Source organism: Monodon monoceros, unplaced genomic scaffold (genome assembly GCF_005190385.1).
Source record: "Monodon monoceros isolate NGI ecotype Baffin Bay Population unplaced genomic scaffold, NGI_Narwhal_1 Super_Scaffold_3, whole genome shotgun sequence".
Lineage (NCBI taxonomy): Eukaryota > Metazoa > Chordata > Mammalia > Artiodactyla > Monodontidae > Monodon > Monodon monoceros.
In genome coordinates, this window is record NW_021703780.1 from 72734260 (window position 1) to 72757207 (window position 22948).

Here is a 22948-nt window from a genome sequence, read left to right on the forward strand (position 1 = left end):
GGCCAGGCCCAAGGTTGTACTGCTCGCCACAAGACAGGTCAGAAAGTTGAGACACAAGGTGTTGGGGAAGGAAAAGCAGCTTTATTCAGAAAGCCAGCAAACAGAGAAGATGGCGAACTATTGTTGTCAAGAGCCATCTTACTTTGGGGTAGAATTCAAGCTGCTTTTATGCTAGGAAAGGGAGAAGTAGGAAGGGGTTAAAGTCAGGTGACAGACGACAGCGGACATCTGGGCGCCAGCAAGGGTCAGGGGAGGGTTGTGAAAACTGTTCTTGGTCAGCTGACTCTGGTAGATGTGGGTCTGGTCATGAAGTTCCTATAAATCTTGACAAGACAATCGTTATTTTTGTTCATACTTCCTTATCTCCCTGTGGGAGGCAAATTTCGGGTGAGGGGCTGTTTGCATGAATCTTAAGCTGGAAGCGGAATTCCTTTAATGATTAACATTTCTACACGCAGGGCTAAGCAGAGGCTTCTGACTCAGGTTAAAGCAGTAGAAGAGGTAGGTACAATATGGAGACAGAGATGTCAAATTTCTTCTTCCCTGTTGTGAGGAAATGAGTCTTTTGTGGCTACACAAGAAGGAGAAGTAGGGGTTCTGGAGAGCCTTTGGACAGGGGATCATCTGCCAGGGCAGGGGTCTCTCCTAAACCATTTGCACCTCCATTGCTCCCAGCCCTCTTGGGCCAGCAGAGCTTCTCAAACCATCTGCTTCCGGTTCACTGAGTGCCAGGTGAAGCGAGTCTCCAACCGCAGCACAGCAGAAGCAGATTTGGAATGAGAATGTGTGCCCACAGGTGATTCTTATGCAAACTAATGCTTGGGAACCACTGGGTAATTGCTGAAAAGAACATTTGGCGCAGAGGAAGCTGGGTAGACGCTGGTAGTGAGTAGTGGGGAAAGCTGGTCTTCCTGGCCATCTCCATGGAGAGTTCTGCAACCAGACGGTCCGTTGGAGGATGGGAATGTGGTGAGTAGCCAAGTTTTGCTTTCAGAGTAGAGAAGGGAAGCTTCGGGAAGGAGGTGGGAAAGGACAGGGAGAAAAGAGTCAGGTTTTATCCCTTCTTCTGTTCTTATCAGTGGCCCATGCAGTATGAGCACTGCTCTTGTGTGGTAGCTGAATAATGTACACCCTCACCCCCAAAGATGCCCACTGTCTAATTTCTGGAACCTAGTAATATGTCACCTTACATGGGAAAAGGGATTTTGTAGATGTGATTAAGGTAATGGATCTTGAGATGGTAAGATTACCCTAGATTATCTGGGTGCACCCAGTGTAATCAGATAAACCCTTAGAAGCAGAAAACGTTTCCTGGCTAAATCTGAAGAGATGCCACAACGTAAGGAGTGTCAGAAGAGGCAGGAGAGATTTGAAGCATTCGTCCCTCTGTTGCTGGCTTTAAGAAATAGAAAGGGGCACAAGCTGAGAAATGCAGGTGGCATCCAGCAACTGGGAACAGCCCTCAGCTCCCAGGCAGGGAGGAAACCCGGACCTCAGTACTCAGACTTCAAGGAACTGAATTCTCCAAACCCCTGAATGAGCAAGGAAACGGGCTATCTTCTGGAGCCTTCAGAAAGTGGTACCGGCAACCCTGCCCCCATCTTGGTTTTGGCTTAGTGAGGCTGTGTTACACTTCTGACCCACAGAACTGTGAAATAATATACTTGAATTATTTTAGCCACTCCGTTTGTGCCAGTTTGTTAGGGCGGCAATAGAAAGTAGAATTAAGCTGTGCTGGCTGTAGCTAGAATGTGATTCAGGTTGGAGGAATTATGGGAGAAAGAAAATGGAAGAGATGCTTAATTTTGAGTCCCTTGTGAGGAAAATATACATGTTTATTATCTAATCTAGTGACACACCATAAGTATTGAGACGTGTTTCCTGTTACAATCCTTTCCAATTTAATCCCTGCCTAACCCCTGAAATGGGAAATACGAAGAAAAGTGAGAGAGAGTGCTGTGAAGCAAGCTTTCTCTGACTTACCCTCAGAACGTTTAGGAAAGAGAAAGCTCCCTCCCAGACTATAGAGCATCAGTGTCAGGACTCAGAACTTTCTGCTAATTTTTGGCATCAAACTCTTCAGCTACAGTCATGCCAGACTAGGAACAGGTAGTGAACTCTTAGCTGTTTGGAACAATTTAGGAATTTCTTTGTCACAAGGTAGAACACAAGCCACTAACAGTCTGAGTGCACCGTCTGCTCCACCCTTCACCTAGCCCAGAAATTCCGCAGCGACGCCAGAGGGAGTGGTGGCTGCAGGTGACTTGGTTTATGCCCTCGGGATTCCTCCTTTCTCGTCTCCAGTTCTCTTGAGCTATTCTTAAAATCACTGCTTTTGCTTCTCCTCTACCCTGTGTTTATCATGCAGTGTTCTTTTTCTAAGAAGGGAAATAAATGCGTTGTTTAATTTATGAGGATATAATAATATAATAGTATATTCCTTTGCCTGAAATGCATTCTTAAATATTACCTTGGTGTGTACTTTAATTGAATTGGATAGAGATGGCACACCGTCAATTGTTAAGGTTAATGACCCAACGATTTACAAGATGAGGCACATTTACTGGCAAATAGATTTTAGTAATTGTTCCACTCCACAGTGAGAATAATGGTTTGTGCATTGATTCGTCATGACTAGGTTTGTGTATTGATTGGTCATGTTTTTTAAAGCCAGGACTTAGGGCTCACCTAGAGGAGACAGAAGATCAGGGTCCTGAAAACCATGGAGAGGCTGCCTAGGATCCATAAGAGTAGCAGGCCCCATAAACCCTTCCTGCTAAGAGGACTTTTGCTCAGGGAAGGCCTCAGTTGCCCTCAGGTGGAGGGAATGACGTTTCCAAGGTGATATTGGCTTGGGGGTGCTACAGGTGCAAGAATTAAAGCACACACACACAATTAATACAGGTTTATTTTTGTTCTAATCTAAGGAAGATTAGATTAGAGCTATACCTGATACTCCAGGAGTTTCCATCAGAGTTTCCATTTCTAAGGGAAAAAAACGGTTTAGGGAAAATACCTGCTAGGGTGGTTTGACCTCTTAAAATAAAAATCTTTTAATTGTTTTAGGATCAGGATGGAGGTTCAGTTTTCAAGTCGACTAAATTTGCTTTCGATGCCCTTGCCTCAGTGTGGGTTGAGAGCTGCAGAATCATCTGGGAAACCTGGCCACTCTAAACATACCTCAGTAAGTCTGCACCTTTTTATTTTCTTGTATCTCTGCAAGAGTACTGATACGAGTCCACACGTTCTGTTTCAAGAGTATCTCCAATTACCTTGCATTAACTGTGACAAAAACTCAAGTGGGGGAATCAAAGCAGGATTGGACCGAGGGTGCAGAGAGCTTGCGAGAGTAGAGGGGCCAGGCTCCTCCAGGCCGCAAGCTCCCCCGGGTCCTCTAAGCTCAGTGGCCATGGAGTGCGGGTCCTGAGTCCCTTTGGTCTGTGCTACTCGCAGAGAAAGTGACTGAGATGAATCGAGCACAGGAATGGCAATCCTTATTTTATTTTTCCAAAGATGGTATTTATATCATAGATGAAACATGTAATCTGGAGATTACCTAGGACAGGAAGTGGGACGGAGGGGCCAGGTCGCAGAGAAAAGATCAACAGAACATGGTCCCACCTGAGAGGTGTCATTATTAAAAAGCAAGTGAAAGGCAGTGCATCTAGATGAATGCAATATCACACATACGCACAGAGTAACTGGTGGTGTTTTCCTTTTAAAAAAACCCTTTAAATTGTGAAGTAGCGTACTTTAAAACCAGGATATACGATGTATATTTACAGTTTAAATTAGAGGAAAATAAGCACCTGTGAACCCACCACTCAGTTTACACAATGGAATCTGAGTGACTCCCCTTATTCCCCAGGATCCCCTCCCCGGGCACGCCCACCTCCTCCACCTTCCTCCCTCGGAGAGACGGCGCCCTCTGAATTTTGTGTGATCATTTAACCTGTAAGAAATACCTCTCCATATCGCTGATATCGTTTAGCTGTACATAGCTTCAGTTCATTCTTTTTAAACGTTCCGTATAGTTTTTCACAACTGATCCAAGCACTCTAGAGTGGATGGAAACTGGGGCCATTTCCGGTTTCTGGTATCACAAATGAGGCTGTTAAAAGCATCACTGTGCCTGTCTCCTGTCACACACATGCAAGAGCTCTCCAGGGTAGATACCTTGTAAACTGGCAAACTCGCTCCTAGTTATGTGCATGTTCAGTCTTACCGCCTAGCGCCAAGGTGTTTTCTAAAGTGTTTGTACCAACTTTTACTCCTAGCGTCAGTGAGTGAGACCTTTCGTTGCTCCATACCCTTGCCAGTAGTAGATGTCGTTAGGGTTCTTAGGTTTTGCTAATCTGATGGCGTAAAAGGTATTTCATTGCAGTTTTGGTTTCGCTAATTCAGAGTGTTGATAAGGTTGAGCATCTTCTTATGTTGGCTGTTCCTTTTGTGAAAAATCTCTTCATAACCTTTTTCATTTTTTTCTATTGGGTTTTTTTCTTTGTTATTAACTCATAGGAGCTCTCTGTATTCTAGATCAGTGCTGCCCGATAGGAACATAATGCAAGCCACATCTGTAATTTAAAATTTTCTAGTAGCCACATTAGAAAAGTAAAAAGAAACTGGTAAAATTGATTTTAATGACTTGTTATTTCATTTAGCTTCGTTTATATTATCCAAATACATCTAAAACATAATCATATAAAATTATTGATGAAGACTTTGAAATCTGGTGTGTATTTTATACTTAGGGCAAATCTCAATTCGTGCTAGTCACAGTTCGATTGCTCACAAGCCACGCGTATGTCGCAGCTACTGTATACAACAGTGCGTGTCCAGAGACTGATCCCTTGTGAATCATACTTTTTTCTAATCTTTGTTTTCACTTTGTGGTTTGTTTTTATAAGCAGAAGTTCTTCTCTCTAATGTAGCCACATTTGATCAATCTCGTTTTAGTGCTATTTTGCATCTTGTTTAAGCAATCCTTCTCTGTGCTGAGGTGATAAATAATTCTTTATGTTTTCATCTATTAAAGTTTTCAAGTTGTGTCCTTCATATTTAGGTCTTGACGCATATGGACTCAGTGTTTGCTTTCTTGAGGTCGAAATTCAGTTTTACTTCTGCATAGAGTCAGCCCTTTATTGAATAGCCCTCTTTGTCCCACTGCTCTGCGTGTCAGGTTCCTGTCAGGGAACTAGTCACGTTTCCATTACAGGCATGGGTATGTTTCTGTATTCTCTCTGCGCTTCCATTTGTCTTCCTCTTTTCAAATACCACACTGTCTTAATTACAGTAGCTTTAAAATAAGCCTTATCATCTGATGGGACAAGTCCCTTGGCTTGCTTTTTTCCCTAGGAGTTTCTTGGTACATTTGGCCCTTTGCTTTCAGATATAAAATTTAAAATCCCTTTGTCATGATGTGTGAAAAACCTTTGGTGGTCCTTCCATTTCCGTGGACAATCTTCTATTTTCGATGAGTCACTTTGCACCTCTGGCCTGTCTTTTCATCTGTAAAATGGAGGTAACGGAGTTCCATTTTTACAGGATTGTTTTTAAGCTTAAATGAAATAATGCATGTATAGTCCCTAGGACAGTGCCTGGCACATGGGAAATTTCCAATAATTAAACGAGAAGTTTTATTATTGTTAGAGCCGAGATGTGGCCGCCCTGCTGTGGAGAGTGCTGGGATCCTGAGAGGAAGGCTGGCTTTTAACTGTGCAGGACTGTAGTACAGGAAATGAAGACTTATTACCACCTTGTCATCACATTCTGATGCGGGCTTTCATGCTTAATGTTCATAATGCACACGTATGGCACTTTACACTTTTTAAAGTATTCTCCCTCATTTGGTCACATTCGGATTGTTCAGGAACCTTGAGAAGCAAGTAAGCATGCACATATTTGGAAATATCTGAGCCTAGAGCTTTAGCGGAGCTTTAGGGGCTCTATCAGGGCACTGGGTGGAGGTCATGAGAAAGAAAATCTTCTACTCAGCCACCTACATGCCAGCCATCAACCAGGATGATAATGTGTAGGTGGAGGTGAGAGTAGCATTGCCAGATACAATAGAAAACCTCCAGCTAAATTTGAATTTGAGATAAACAGTGAATACTTTTTAGTATAAGTATGTCCCAGATATTGCACAAGATATACTTACATTAAAATTTATTTACTCCCCTGAAGTTCAAATTTAACTGCGCGTCCTGTGTTTTTATTTGCTAAGTCTGACAATCGTAAATCGGGGGTGTTGCCTTTACTACTTCAAATTGAGATTGAGCTCTAGTGATGTAATGCACTAGTTGCCCTTAGCTGGTGTGCAGTCCAACCCCTCCTTTTGGCAAATGTAGAAATTGAGATCCAGAGGCTCAGAGTTGGGTAACTGCAAAAATGGGATGCTTCTCAGCTCTACGTTCTTTCTAATGCTTCTAAATATACAAAAATACACGGCCAGATTTCCATTATCCTGCAAACCCTAGAGAAGTAGGGACCTTTACCACATTGACCACAGACCTTTGGTCATGTACACGTTCTGTGGCAGGCCCTGGTCCCCAGACCAGTATCTGGTCACCCATGGTGTTAACCCAGGTCTGAAATGCTCAGGATTCTAGAAAGTATCATGCTGGATGGGAGTTGAAGGCCATAAAGGTAAGCAGCTGGCCTTTGAAATGACAGCCTTGTCAAAGTCTTCTGTTGCTCTGGTGATAGGGATCAGAGATGCAGATAAATGCGTACAAATCTTCAGATTAAAAAAAAAGAATAAGAAATGTTGAAGGGGAAGGAAAGAGAAACCGATGAGGAAATATAACGCCTCTTCCTAGCATCTGGAGGGGCTGAAGGACAGAATGGTAGAGAAGTGGGGCTCCATTGGGAGAGGCAAGTGGTATATCAAGACTTAATATTAGAATATTCTTTTCTAAAATGAAGACCCTTAGACTGAGAGAGGGTTCCCCTGGGCCTCTTAGACTGATGAAGAGTCATTTAAAACCAGAACTGAACAAGGCAGTGGTAGGCGAACTGCAGGAAAAACTCCCCTGGATATCTTTTGAGATGGACTTGATGATCTGATAGGTCTTTTCCTTCTCTCAATTCCTGTGAATCACTGGCTCATTTGAAAACATGACGGTTAAAACTCTCAGGAAACCAGAAATTGAGAATTTAATTGAAAGTAACTTTCATACAAGTGAAGCATGTCCAGAAAGTCATTGTGTGTATGTGTAATTTTTTTTCTTTTTTGAAATTCAGGGTAAGGTGAGAAACTACTCTGAAAATCCTTACCAGGCCGAAGCTTTTTTTCAAACTTGATGAACTCTTATTATTCCTAACCTGTAGTTTCAAATTATTTTTCTGTGACACTTGGATGATTATGTCTCTTTGACTTCATTTTTCTAACGAAATAGTCTTTTCAGGAAATGGATCTCCCAGCTTACTTCCAAGCTCTAAATAAACATCCAGAGTATCTGTGTGCTATAAAATCACCTCCTCTATGATGCTGATCCAAGGCATGAAAATTGCCCTCCCGGTGCTGGAAGTCAAGCCTGGCTGACCTTCCCAATTTTTCTGCCGCAAATCTGAAAAACAAACCCAGCTGTTCTGGAGAAACATCAGGAGGAGACACTCATTAGATAAACATTCATGTTTTCCTCTCATTGCAGACGGCCTCACAGGAGATGAATTACCTAAAAACTCTACCTGTTAGCAGGCCTTGATTGCTGTCATGTTATTTTCCTACATGAGTTCTAATATTCCTGTAATAGATGCTTTTTAAAGGCACTTTTGGTAGCAGCTGTTATCTTTTGCCTCATATCTTGCTTGCCCTCTGTGAAATGAATTACCAAATATTGTCAATTCTACCCTTTTTCCTCCACCTCTTCCCCTCCATCCCTACCTCTGCAGCCCCACTGCCACAACCTAAAGGCCTCCCAGCTCCTCTGCTGTGGACTGTGTAGCTGCAGCAACATTAAGCTCCCCAAAGCAGAGCCTTGATCCTATTTCTCCTGCTCGCAAACTGTCAGCAGCACCCAGTTTTCTTATGAGGCATTTTCCAAACATCGGTCATCCCAATATCACCTCCATTATTTTTGCCGCTTTCCCTTCTCTTTGTGCCGTTGCTTACTTCATATTTATCTTTAAATGGACCTTTTTTACTTAAATGTATTCTAAAAGGAAACTTTATCTCCAAGTAAATGGAAAACCGGTATCATCTATCATAATAGAAGCTGACAATAAATACAGTGAAAGCAAAACAAAACAGAAGTAGCATCTCCTAGCTGAGATAGTACTGCCTGAGGCTGTAAGCCTGAGGCCTGCTCTCTCTGTGTGTACAAAAGTGGGTGAGTACCGAGTTGTCTTCCATTTGTTCCTCCAGATCCATTTTCCTCCCTTCTCCTTGCTCTCTGCCCCAGGAGGCTGAGCTCTATGGACAGACTCGGGAGCTCTGCTACCTTCTTGTCTCCAGTTGGGCTCAGCCTGTGGGAGCCCAGCAGGGTCTTGGAGGGAGGGAAGCAAAGCAGTGTGTTTCCTGCCCCCTCCGTTGCCTCCTGACCGCCTGCCTGGCGGTGTGCCTTGACCAAAGGTTACTGCTTGTTTTAAGGTGGCTTCGTCCACAGGGCTCTCCCCTTCTGCGTTACCGTAAACTCTGCCTCGTCTTATCCCTTGACACCTAGATAGTGACAGCTGGGCCTTTACTAGCCCTGGGTTGCTGCTTGTGGTCACCTATCCCCGTACGTGGTCTGTAGCCCCTTTGTTAACCCCTCCTGGATTCTCCTACTTTTGATGGGGTCATATCTCTCCTTGGAGACCCTGACTAGTATAGTTGTCATGGATCAGATGTTCTAGATATGCATTGATGGAGACTTTCTCCTTGGCTTCATCAGAGGTCGGAGCGGGACAGATGGACGTACTGCCTCTCTACGATCTACCTGGCACTGCGTGTGTACGCCAGTGATGCGTGTGTTGCCCACTCTGGGGCATACCTTTCTATGGAATAAAGCCCCGCATTCTTTGTGCAGAATTCAAGCTGGACTGAAGCCCTGCTCACTCTCCACATCCTATTTCCTTCCACACACCCTTTGTTACAGAGAAATGGACTTTATGCTGTTCCTTGCTCTTGCCCCATGATTCCCCACCCTTGGTCTGAATTTAGGCAGTTTCTTCTGGCTAGAAAGTACACCTCCTCCACCTGCATAGTGAATCTGGTCCTGGTTCCAGTGCTGCCTTCTCCACCAGGGCCTCACTGATATGCTAGCCAAGCGGCTCTGAACATTGTCTCAACTTCCCCCAAACCCCGTGTGCCATTTCCTCCATGTCTCCTGTGGGGTACCAAGGGTTAAATTTCCCCAGGCTCCTGGCTGAGCCGAGACTCATGCGCAGGCCTGCCGGCTGCTTGGACCTACCTCTGACACCACTTGGTCATTCTTCCTCAAAGTAGGTCATGTTCTAGCTTGTTTCATCATCAGGCCTTCTCTTCTGTACTGTATGTAAGCCACCATTCATTCATTTAACAAAGTGATTAAAACCTACAAAGTTCCAGGCACGTGCTAGGTGCTGGACATACAGTGATATGTAAAACATGATCCCTGTCCCAGGGAGCTTAAGAAAACTGCAGAAACCCTTTTAGAAAAGCCATGGACTTTAGAGTCCCCATTAATAACTTATTTACACACAGACACATGTGAACAACATGTAGTAGCCATTGGTTTACCATTTGGGATGAAACTGCCCTGGGTTTTGAGGCCATCCTTCGTAGGGAGACAACTTCCATCGTCTACACTCCTCAGAGGAAGTCAGGGGGTCAAGTTACCACATACAAAAGCTCATAGTAGGGCCAGGCTCCAAATAAGGGCTCCGTGCATGTCAGGGGTGGTGGTTGGAGGGGAGTGGTCATTAGCTAGTGAAAGGCTGGACATTGGCTCTCTAGGAAAAGGCAAGATTCATGTTCGCTTCAGACCACCTGCATTAAAACTCCTAGTGGCAAATCTTCCAAGTGCCAGGGCTGTGATTACAAACAAACTCAGAGGGAAACACTCAATAAACACACCAGAGCAGGAGCTGTAGAAGGAGCCAAGGTGTTCAGAGCAAACAGGAACTACGGCAGACAGAGTACATACAAGTCAACCTGGAAAATTCATACACATACTCTACTCAGATTCTCTATGTGAAACATTTTTGTACATCTTAGAACTGAGATAGGAACACAGAGGATTATGAAGGTTGCCAACAAATACTTACCAAATTCAATCCAGTTTGGGTACGTAATACCACAAACCGAATTTGAGGATGGCGATAGATGCAATCTGTATTTTAAATATGGACTATTATTTCTGCCCTAAGATAATTTACAACTGACCCCTTAACATAACTCATCTTTCTCTCTTGATCAGAAGAATGTAACTTGTAACTTGGAGAAGATCGTAGAAGTAACTCTACCTTCTCGATTATTTTAACGGACAGAAAAGTGTTAGTTTGTGGGGTTGCCTTGGGTCATTCATCTGGGGTGAACAGATACCCATCTGCGCCCAGGAGAGGAGGAGGGCGTGGAAAATCCCTATCCTGGTTTCCAGAGAGAGCCTGCCTCCATGGAAGTCCCTGGGTACCTTTCATGCTGTCCCTCTACAAGTGAGAGGTCGAATTTCCTCAGTGAGAATCACAGCCCTTTTTGTTTACCTATTTTGTGTAACCAGAAGTGAACAGACACGTTATATTAGCTCATTCTGACAAGAGCCGTCTGAGGTTGGTACACTTGTTCCATTTACATGTGAGGAATCTGAGGCTCACTGAGCATAGGTGCCTTGCCTGGAGGACATCCAGATGGTGAGTAGTCCAGGTCCCTGATGCCCAAGCTTGCACTTTCTACTGCCTCTCGAGACACTGTGTTCGTTCTATTTGGTTGGGCTGACCTGACGTTGTGAGTATCTGATAGCTTATTACCTTGAGTTCTCTAACCATTACCTTGCTGGTGCAATGACTGATGTTCCAAAGATGACTCGGGCCCCTGTTATATCCTGAAGAGTGATCTGAAACATTAGGGAGAGACATGAGCATTGAGTGAGGTCTTCAGGAAGGAGCGATGAATCTCCTCCCTGCTCTCTGCTACTGTCCCTGTTTGTCTGTTTGTGTGTCCTTTTGTTTGTTAACCACTTCTTCCTCCAGACCATAAACTCCACAAGATGGGCCATAACTTTGGTTTTCAGTCCTCTATTCCTGGTGCCTAGCAATAAATACCTGTTGAATGAATGATTTCTATCTGAACTGGTCATCCAGATGTAATGCACATGTTTTAAGTCTACTTACCAGAATTTTTCAGCAGAGTTCTGTCGTTTTTGACACATAGTGTTACAATTTGTATAATTTATTCATAGAATTCTTCGTAGACTACTAATAAATTCCTGTGGGACATAGTCCCTTCGTATGATGTGGAATCCACCATAAAGTGTTCACAAGAAATGACTTTTAAAAATTTTGTTCGAGGCTATGTTGATTTTGAATTTCTGAATAGTTATGCCTGAGTTTCTCTTTGTCTCAGAGCATACCGTGAGGGATATTGGCATCTCTTTATATTAGGACACTTACAGATTCTGAGTTAAAAGATGGTTGGGATGTAGCAGAGGAGAGAGTTCAGAAATCTCTACTCCTGGAAGCACGTACCCTTCACACACCAAGGAGATAAATTCCTGGTGTGGATTTTAACACACAGGTGACATCTGTGTACAGTTCGCTTATGTGTCTAGAGGGTAGGATGATCTATGAACAGGGGCTCCACATCTGCTGAAGGCAGGAAATTCAGCCCCATGTCTTGCTGCTGCCATGAAACCCGAGGCACTTTCATGTTTGTTTTCATCTCCTGATAAAATTGAGGCAAACCCACACACCAACTGGGACGTCAGTCTGTTCGTGAGCCTGCAGCCTGCCCACTTGATGGCCTCCCTCCACTCAGGAAGGCAGTGGGGAGCAGGAAGAGGACCTCTGGAGAGCTTACATTCCACCGGCTTCTTTGACTTTTGCCAACCGACTTTGCAAGTGTTATCAAAAGTCACTTATTACCTCTGCGGGTGTGAAAATACCCTGTGCAGTTCCAGGGTTTGTGAAATCACGTGAAACAGCATTGAAAGCTGCTCTGGCAAAGCGATTGCAGTTGGAATTAGCTATGTCACCAAGCCACGTCCTGGTTTAAATATTATTTATATCCGACTGCACTCGTCAACTCCTGAAGCCATCTGTAGAGCACCAAGCTCTCCACGCAGCATTTCCGCTTGGCCCTCCTTGGTGTGAGGACAAGAAGGGTGGCTTCTCTCTCAATCTCTGCGTTTGAGCCCATTTCACACAGGAAAAAATGTCCCTAATATTGAAGTGGATAAGCTCGCTGGGATTTCTGGATGTGCTACACAAACCCAGAAGGTTGTGGATTAAGAGGCAGAAAGAGGAGAGCTCACTGCCTTCTCGTGCCTTTAAGTGGGCCTCTCTCTGGAAAGAGGAAACGTAGGCGTATACAGCAGTAACTAGCATGACTGAGGCTCAGTGCTTTTGATCATGAAATGGGAGGAAGAACAGCATGTACTTCCCAGGGTTGGTGAGGGACCCTAGGAGAAGATGCACACAGGGCTCTTAGCACGGTCGTTACTGGCAGGTAACGAGTTCCCACTGGGTAGCCACCGCTGCCCAAGGTTATCTGGAAGGCTGTGCAACGTGTGCGCGTGTTAAGAGTGTAGAAATAGCTGTCGGGATACAGGGTCTGGTCACGTCAGGGCTGTGCTCTGGTAGGCACTGGGTGCTGGTTCCAAACCAAAGTCTCTTTTGCATGTAATGCATTTTCCCTGGGGCCCAAAAGTTTCCATGTAGCCTTTTTAACTAGAGACAAACCACAGCACCTGAATTTTGATGCCTCAGTCTGCTGTTTGATGATCTTACTGTTTGGTTTATCTATTTTGGTGTTTGTACCTGTGTTTTCTATTGGGAAGTGAGGTGGTGGTAGATGTAGAACTTTTGTATGTTAGTGTGACCAAAATCTGACATCATTTAACGGTAGCAAATCAAAATACCTGTTTCTCACTACCGCCTTGAAAATAGAATTAATTTGCCTTCTTGGTAATGAACCCCATTGCATTCTGCATTTGTCGGACTTCACAACCACACCCCAGTATTAGAAGACTGTATGGCTCCCTGGTGAGATACCAGCAGCCATGGTTTGGGCAGAGTCACTGCCTTAATGATTCTGAAATTTTCCCCTCCAGTCTCCTAATGCTAAGAGGGTAAAAATCACTGCTGAGAGTCTGGGTCTGGGAGAGAAGCCAGAGCAGCCTGCCAAGTGCAGATTTGTTTGGAAGGGTCAATGTTTAGCTAAAAAATTGGTACAAAGTTTTCCTCTTTTCCATTCAGTATCTGTGTTTGTTCTAATATTGGTATTAACATTGTTTAAATTATCCCCCCCCAACACAAGAATTTTTAAGTAAAATTAAGGCTGAAAGAAGATCTATATTAAGTCTATAGTTTCGCTGACTCCCAGCATATAACATTTGCTGACTTCGTGATTTTTAGATGTGAGATTTGAAACTGTATGTCAAATTCTTAATTACCCTTTTATTCCATATTTAAACTAAACTGGGTCTATCTAAGAATAGGTGGGAAGGAACTCAGGTATGGTTTTTGGAAAAATTAGGGAGTGTTGTATCTGTAGTACTGATGAGGTATATCATGTTCCATGTCTGCTATAACATCCTGGGGGAGAGCCCTATGTTAGGTTAAAACAGAAACAGATCCAGCCTTAGTTGTGATTCACTTATTTAAAGACAGCCACTGCTTCCTAGTCTCATTTAGGCTCTTACCATGAAAAATATTAGACATTAGATGCTCTAGATCAGTAAAGGTTTGAGTGACCGTTATGAGGCAGCTTGCCTTGGACTAGATAAGTAGGGAATCTTCATTGTGTGTTCAGATGTTACTTTTCTAACCCTCCTCCAATGTACAGGATGAAATAGCCTTAATTCTGCCCAATATAACTTTACTCATTGGAAAAGTATGTATGTATTTATATATATATATATATATATATATATAAATATATTAATACAACTTATATATGAAGGCCTACCCTATATTAGGTATGAGGATTACCAGTATACCAGTAAATTATCAACAGACTTTACCATTAGGGCTTCTGGTCTGATGGAGCTCATATTCTAGGGTATGGAGAAAGATGATAAACACATAAATAAAATTTCAAAAACTGATATGTGCAACAGAGAAGAATTCTAAGGATATAACTAAGTTTGCCTGCTTTTGAGAGGTCAAGGACAGCCTCTCTGAGGAGGCATCATTTAAACCATGATCTTAAGAAGAAGAAGAAGAAGCTATACTGACTATCAGGGAGAAGAGATTTCCAGGCAAAAGGAACTGCTAGTGCAAAGACCCTGAGGTTGAAGTAGCTTGTTTTTTGTTTTTCTAGAAGCCCAGAGAAGGACACTATGCTGGACCCTTGAAGGGAAGATTGTGATATGAGATAAAGTGGGAAAGGTAGGCAGGGGCAGGTTAAGTACGCTGTATCTCGTTGCCACGGAAACAAGTTTAGCTTTCCTTCTGACAGCAATCAAAAGCCATTGAAGAGACACATGATGTGAAGGGTTTGAGAAGATCATACTAACAGTTGTGTAGAAACAGACTTCCAGGGCCAGTTAGAATATTCTAGCATTTATCCAGGTGTGAGCAGTGGTAGCGCGGACTAAGGTGGCCACAGTGAGGAGGGAGAGAAGTGACTGAGGAAAGGGTATGGAACTGGAGCCAATCAGTCTCACTGATGGGTTAGAAAAAGAAGGACTGAGTAATAGCTAGAGCAGCACTGTCCAACAGAAGTAGAATGCAGGTCACTTTCATAACTTCAACTTTTCTACTTGTCACAGTAAAAACAGTAGGGGAATGGATAAAATCAGCTGAGAACATTTTAGACATGTTGGCTTAAACGTATTTCAATATGTAATCAATATAAGAATCGTAACTGAATTTTCTTTCCATACTGAAATGTAGTATATGTTTTATACTTACAGCCCTTCTCAAGTCACACCAGCTCCATTTTCAAGTGCTCAACAGTTAGGCCTAGTTGGCCTTATATCTGAGCATACTGCAACCTAGCATGGTGCTCTGACCAGGGCTTCACCCCTCCTGGCAGCAGTCTTCTTCTTCCTACTTAGGCAAAAAGGCTGTTGTTTTTGCCCCCAGAGGGATGAATTGTGAAAACTCCTATTCCTTCTCTGTCAGCCTCTATGTAAATAGCCTCGTGAATATTTAGTGCGTGGGATGATGGCCATGACCCTGCCCTTACTGGGGCTTCCCCACCCAGAAGGGCATTTGGAAGGTTTGGCCATGGGGTCTCTTTTGTCTACGCTTCCTCTAGAGTCTCCAGGTTTCTGGGTCTCCTCTTACCACAGAGCCAGTTAGTAGACAACGAGTATCAACGGGAAGAATGACAGAAAAGGACTTTATGTTAAGCGTGTGTGTGGCCCAAATGAAGGCAAATAACTCCGTGGAATTTGGTAAACAAAAAGTTGGTATAAACCCACCAAATTCACAAGCATACACAAGAGAGCAGGACATATTCGCATAGTAAGTGGCAGTTTCATTTATCGTATTTCTTTAATGTTGATTTTAATTATGCTTCGCAGTTTCGTTCGTTTCTCATTTGAGTGTGTGCTGGTGATTATATCAGAGCTGTGATCATTAACATACTTCTACGTATCCAAGTATCTGCAAAATGAGTAAGCCAACCTCGGGTCCATTTAAAAATTCTTCTCTTTAAAAGGGGTCTTTAAATTCACCAGTTCCACTAAACACTGTTCAAAGTGGTAAACGGTTTCCAGAAGCTGAGTGGGTGGATGCCCATGAAACCAGCTCCCATTGCTTGACCATGTGCCCGTGAGCTGTGCCTTCAGTTATAACTAAAATGCCAAATACATGACTTAAGCAATTAACTAGGGACCTCAGGAAGGATTCAATTCTTAATCTGGATACACTGCTATTTACTTTAGTGTTATTTTGCCTTTGATGCCATGTTCACTTTTGATTCTTTAATATCATATCAAAAAAGAAAAGTCCTTTTAACCTGTGATACAAATTGAAAGTACTATATTTTGGCTACCACAAGGATTTTGGAAATGTTCCTGGAAATCTAACCACCCTTTAAAGAAAGTAATTCTATGGGAATGTATTTCTGAGTTCTAAATTATGGATTTTTAAACTAAAACATAATATTTAAAGTAAAAAACCTTCCAAAAGGCAAAAGAATTTGCACAATGTCTGAACTTCATGTGTGTGCCTCGTATACTTTCTATAAGCCATCAGAAAAGAATGTCTGGCTTAAAATAATTTCAGCACTGAAGGTGGTCTCCATATCCTGAACCAGTGGTTCTCATCCCTTAAATACATAAGGTCCTGGTTGAATTCACTAAATATTCAAATTTCCGGGCTTGACTCCCATGGGAATCTGCAGTTAACTTTCTCCCCAGATGGGAAACGGTGCTATACCTTGTGGGTGACACTGCCTGTAGGGATTGGACCAGCCATGTGTTCTAGGTCAGGGTGCCTGGCCCTTCAGAATAACAGCAGCCATCACTGCTGAGCCCCTACTTCGAGATAAATGCTTCCCTACATTAACTGGATCCTTGCAAGCTTATTAAGTAGTTGGTGAATGTTTTACACATGTTGCACGTGAGGAAACTAAGGCTCAGATGAGGCAAGGCCTTTATCCATTATCAAACAGCTAGTGATGGACAGAGGCCGTCTCCAAGGCTGTCTCCCAAGGCTGCTCGTCTGTCAGATTTCTTGCCAGGTAAGCATTCACACCAGGGCCTTAGATCCCTGCTGAATCAACTGAGCTGACCTAAGGAACACCTTGGATGCAGGTTATCTTGTTCCCAAACCTGTCAGTGTGGCCTGGACACTCAAGGCAGACCCCATTTGGCTCTGACTTCAGTCACCTCAATTGCATTCTCCTCTACCCTTGATCATGCATTGCCATTCGTATATCACCTCTGCCAGATTTGTCCTCAAATCCGAAGTCTCTGCCCTCAGTCAACGTTTGCACGAGCGAGCTTGACAAATGTTTTCATCTGAGAAGGCAAGCTGCCTCCCTGTGCACGTTTTAACATGAGCTCAGTAGAGTGGTACTGTTGGGGTTGGCATAGGTCATCAACATTTTGAGCTGACGCTCGTCTAAATCATTGTCCTGTTTAGACTCGGACAGATTAAATTCATGGATTCAGGAGTCAGAGGCTCCCCCGCCCCAGGATAAAAGGCTGCCCACAGGATTGGGAAGCTCTTCCCAGCAGTGGCAGTCTGTGTGAGCTACAAGTATGGATATGTTGCAATTGCTTCTGAGATTACTCCTATTAAAATAGACCTAGAAGGAGCCCTGACTAGACATCAGTCTGATGCTGCTAGTAATCATCTTATCTGACCCTTTGGTAACTCAGATTGGATAATGGATAAATGGGTCTCTGTGTGTCTCTGGAGGGCTCCTGATGGGCAGTGAGGGATCTGTAAATAAGCCAAAAATCCAACTGTGAATACAGCCATGAAGATCTAGAGGCTAATTCTTAAAATAAAAACACACATCTAAAATTAAAAGACTGACGAGGCAATATCGAGAGATCTCCTTGCTGCCCAGAAAACTGGCTGTCTAAGCTCCACTTTCATCCTGCAGAGGGGCATTTCTTATGGAATTACATGATTATTTTGGTATCTTCATAAATGGCTTTTGGCTTTGAGTTAGAGTAGAAAGTCAGCATGAACCATATACGCATGGAGGGAGGGGCCTGATGCAGTGACAGTAGCTTGAGAATCTACCTCCCCCCCAAAAAAAAAAGAGAGAGAGAGGATGAATAGCTATGGTGGGGACAAAACTTTATCAGTATAGGAGTTTGTTATATATTTTTTAAACCATTCTCCAACCCTTTGAAGAAGCTGTTTTCCGTGCTGCCTCAATTTCCCTTCTGAATTTTTTTTTTTTGTTTGCGGTACGCGGCCCTCTCACTGTTGTGGCCTCTCCTGTTGCGGAGCACAGGCTCCGGACGCGCAGGCTCAGCGGCCATGGCTCACGGGCCTAGCTGCTCCGTGGCATGTGGGATCTTCCCGGACTGGGGCACGAACCCGTGTCCCCTGCATCGGCAGGCGGACTCTCAACCACTGCGCCAGCAGGGAAGCCCCCTTCTAAATTTTTAAGGAGAGTTATTTTGCTGATCCAATTTATAAGCTTTTGTGATGCAGAACTTTGGGATTGAATGTGTGTGTGTGTGTGATATACAAACATATATGTATATGTGTATATAGAGAGAAACTTATATGGGCACATGCCTAATATATATTTGAGTCGTGTATCCTTACATATATACGTACACATATATGTGTGTTTCTATGTAGATATGTCTGTCTCTGTCTTTCTCAGGATCATGTGGCCTAGAGAGTAAAGAGAATTTCTAGTGAAAAGTTGAGAGTAAAGGATTTGGAGAGGTTCTGGAGTAGTTGTGGAGTTCATGAATTGGAGATAAAGGAAAAGAGGATTTTAAGAATCATTCTGGGTTGTAAATTAGGGTGTCAGTAATGTTCTCTGAGAGCTGCAAGACTGAAACTTTTCAGATGCGTTGGCTGATGGATCCATGTCTCTTTGCTTATGACACAGTACTGGGACTGAATCACATGGGGCCCCACATAGTATTTGATTTACACAAACATGGGTTACTATCCCCTGCCCCAACATACACTTCCCCTCCCCAGGCATGCTATATCCATTTTACTTCATTGGTTAACATGATTGGTGAGTAAGACATTGGGAAAGGGGAAAAATTATTTGTAGAACTAAAACAAGTTGAAGTTTGTATTCCAGGAAGACAAATCTCTTTATTGAAATTCCCAAAGATATAGACGGAGATACTATTAGAGAGAAAGAGACAGGAAAATGAAGTGACTTGTCCAATCAGCTCCCTGCTCATGGAGAATCGTTTTCTTTCCAACCAGTACCCCCTTTCAAAGGGAGGCCAAAGAAAAGTGAGCTGTGAGGCTCAGCATTCGTGTTGCTAGTGAAAATGAGGATTCCAGATCAGGAAACATTTTTGGATGGGTTGTCCTTTGGTTTTGTCTCTGATTTGAATATTTTCCGTAAAAAGAATGTGGGGTGTGTATGTGCGTGCGTGTGGGCATGCACATGTGCATCATTTTTCTCAATATCTCTCTCCTGGTATCTGCCTCCTAGGATGATACTGACCGTTCTCCAGTAATAGGGCTAAGATCCGGTCATAGACTGAGAACTGAGAGCTTTGTTGAATCACTAAGCTAGATTTTTATGAATCTTCAAAAGTCATTTATGAATCTTCAAGAGTCATTTATAAAAGAACTTGATGGTGGTTGAGAAATTACGGCATCTTCTTGTTTATAGCAGACTTTCAGTTCAGAAGAAAACGGCTATTGGTCAATTGTACTCTGCCCCCTGCTCCCCCCACCAAAACAATCTAGATATTATAGGCTTCATATCTACCCTGTGGAAGTTTACTTTGTGAGGACACACATAAATATTTAAAAAACTGGGAAAGAACAATATTGAAACAGTTCCTTTGTGTGTCAGAAAAAGAAAAAAAACCCCTGTGTATTTGTGTGTGTGTGTGTGTGCACGTGCAATCTCAATTAAATTAACTGCTTTTAGACAACTGTTTCTCTAAATAGTTCAGGCAGGAACAGACTCTAACAGCAGGGAGAAGAAATCCAGTTGAGGGGTGCATGGCACCATCTAAAAAGGGTGAGAAATCACTCTGTCAAACAAGAGAGGATTGAAATTAAACGGGAATGAAAATTACATGCTCCCTGGAAGAGTGGCTTATGCTAGGAAATTGACTACGGGGTGGGGGGGTATGAAAGTAAACTGCTGTCTGTGTAATTTCATCCCGTCACCAGGTAACTACAGCTGTAGTAAACATGCTAATGCAACAAAGGGGGCTGTCTGCTGTGCTCTCAGAAGGAGCCAGATGACGAGCCATCTGGGTTCTGCAGTAAAGAATCAGGATCCCTTCCTGGCTCTTAGACTACCAGTAGCATTCTGAAGGACGGCTATTAAGAGCGATGAAGTTCTTTATATCTACTAACATCGATTACACATACACAAATTCCCTGTGAAGCACAGGATGAACGGAAGTACCCCACACATGGTGAAACTTAGGGGAAAAGCTGCAGGGTAAGTAGCGCACTACAACTAGAGTTCATAGTTGTCACAACTGGTGATGACACAGCAGCCACAGGCCCCTGTCCGTAGCATGGTTGCAAAGGGAAGCCCAAAGTTATTTCCTGTAGGTGCTGAATCGGCTTTCTTATCTACCCCGCTTAAGGAGGCTTATTAGATGTCTCTCATAGGGATAATCTATATTTCAATCAGAATATTTGGCCATACTGCCACTGAGAACCACTTTTCAAGATGGGGAGGAATCATTCCTTATGAGGCTTCTGTGAGCCATCCCCCAGTGTAAGCTTCCAGACCGTTCTGTAATGTAAATGGGCGAAGATGTATATGAGCTTACACTTAGATGGTGGAGAAACTGAGATGTTTGTATTCGTGGCAGGAAAAGCTTGGGAAATGTTGTGGTTCCACTTTTCTTGTTTTCTTTACAAATGATTTGCAGAAGGCTAGAGTGACTTGCCCAGAGATGCCCGGTGGATTAGAGGATGAGCCTGATCTGTAACTTGATGCTCTAAGCCCCATGCTGAATCCCATGATCAATCTTTGTGTTCATATCACTGCTTTGGGCCCTGAAGTTAGCTTCTCATGGTCAGATCCTGTCCCATATTTACACTGACTGAAATACCTTTATCATATAACAAATCTATTATACGATCAGGCTAATTAATGCTAGCTTCCATAATAGACAAATCCCCCCCCAAACTTAATAACCCAAGATTATCGTGTGTTCATATTAGGTCAACTATAGTTTGGTGGCCCCCATAGCTATGCCATCAGGAATATGTGACCTGCAAGGTCTTGAGTGCAGGGGTAGAGAGAAATAAGACAGATTGGCTCACAGTCAATTGGTAAAACTTGCTGCATGACCCTGACCTCAGCATTGGGGGAGGGGGCTGAGGGGGGAGGGAGGTAGGAATGCAGAGGGATGCATGGATGTCTGGTAAGCAATCCAACTAAAGTTCTAGCATCTGTAGACAATGCCCCATAAATAGCTGTCAGGTTTGGATGTGGCAGCTCTTGGTTTGGCGACCTAAGCACTAAAAAGAAAACAACCTGCCTTCCCTTACTCATCAGTATCCATGGCAGGCAGGACACTCACAACAAGCACACTTGTTGAGATTCCAAATAATTTCCTAGTGTTTGGAAAGGGACAGAATGGAGTCACTGAGTAGCCACTGGTCTCCTGTAATCTGAAATCTATCAGACATTGGAAGGTATCCTGTCCTCCTAGGTTGGGGGTATTCCTTGATTAGGCTCCATAAAAGGAGTTCCCTTGTGCATTGTTCTGCAGTGGACCCTGGCCTCTGGAGACCTTCAGGGGATTCTTCTGAATCTTCCTTCTGACCATGCCTGAAGTATGCATGGGGCATCATTCCCTCCTCAGGAGCTACACAGGTTACTCAGTCTTCTTCCTGTTTGGGGGGAGGGAGATGTAGATCTGAGAGTCATTTTAAGTCTCAGACAGAGGAAGGCTTTTTAGCTCCAGCTTCCAGTTTCTTTTGGCAGTACATTTCCAAATGTAATGAGAATTGTAATTCTCATTTCCTTGAGAATTAAGTAGGCTTCTGATAATTGCTTCTAGTACGTTCCATGAGTCAGTAACTATACAGTTCTCACATCTACCTTGTGTTTGCTTCCTCATCCTTCTTCTTCTACCCAAATTAATGACTGCTACTTTGAGGCTATGGAGAACAAAAAATAGGAAAGCCACATCTCCCTCACTTTTTTTTTTTTTTCCCAGAAAAGGGCATAAAGTTTTTAACATATAGCTTTCATAGATCAGGGAGACAAAGGTGAATAACTCAGTAGAAACAGGATAAGGTATACAAGTAGGCATTTCACAAGAAGTGTTGTAATTGACCAATGAATATAAGAAAAACATCATCATCACAAATTTTAAAAACTAAAATAACATATATTTTCCACCTATTAGCTTGGTATGGATTTAAAACTTTATTTATTTTTATTTTTTTGCGGTACGCGGGCCTCTCACTGCTGTGGCCGCTCCCGTTGTGGAGCACAGGCTCCGGACGCGCAGGCTCAGCGGCCATGGCTCACGGGCCCAGCCGCTCCGCGGCATGTGGAATCTTCCCAGACCGGGGCACGAACCCACATCCCCTGCATCGGCAGGCAGACCCCCAACCACTGTGCCACCAGGGAAGCCCTAAAACTTTATATATTTTTAAAATAAAAATTGTATGTATTTAAGGTGTCCAACATGGTGATTTGATAAACATAAAAATAGTAAAATGAATGCTACAGCCAAGATAATTACTATGTCGTCTCAAATAGCTACCTTTGATTTGTGTGATGAGAGCACCTGAAATCTATTGTCTTAGCATGCCTTCACCATTCAGTACTGCATTATTAACTAGAGTCATCATGCCTGTACATTAGATCTCTAGGCTTGTTCCTCCTGCTACACCCTTCATTGAGTCTTTCCTCTGAAGCGTTTTATCCAATTGAGACGTTTCATTGGGCATCTGAGGTGTAAGGCCCCAAATGTTGAGATACCATATACTTCCTTGCATTTATTTATTTTTATAAACTGGCCTCTTCTTTCCCTAGCTCATCTTTCTATCAACATCTTGCCATATGTAGCCAGTGGCAACCAACACACACTAATCCTGTGTTTTCAATATGATAGATACGTGGTCCGCCTGCCAAGACAGCACAGACACACAGCCACTAAATTTATTGCTCCTACAAAACAGGAACCACTAACTTTCTATCCTCTGCTCTCCAGTT

The 22948-nt window shown here is 43.2% G+C and overlaps 1 long non-coding RNA gene across 1 annotated transcript in view; it reads left to right on the forward strand.

Moving 5' to 3' along the window:
- The first annotated feature begins 868 nt into the window (after positions 1 to 868).
- The window catches only part of LOC114906880, an 82655-nt gene continuing 60575 nt past the window's right edge, over positions 869 to 22948 (forward strand). Inside the window, exons 1-2 of the long non-coding RNA XR_003796551.1 lie at positions 869 to 969; positions 3067 to 3184. This is a non-coding gene — a long non-coding RNA (uncharacterized LOC114906880). The remainder of the gene's footprint in view (positions 970 to 3066; positions 3185 to 22948) is intronic.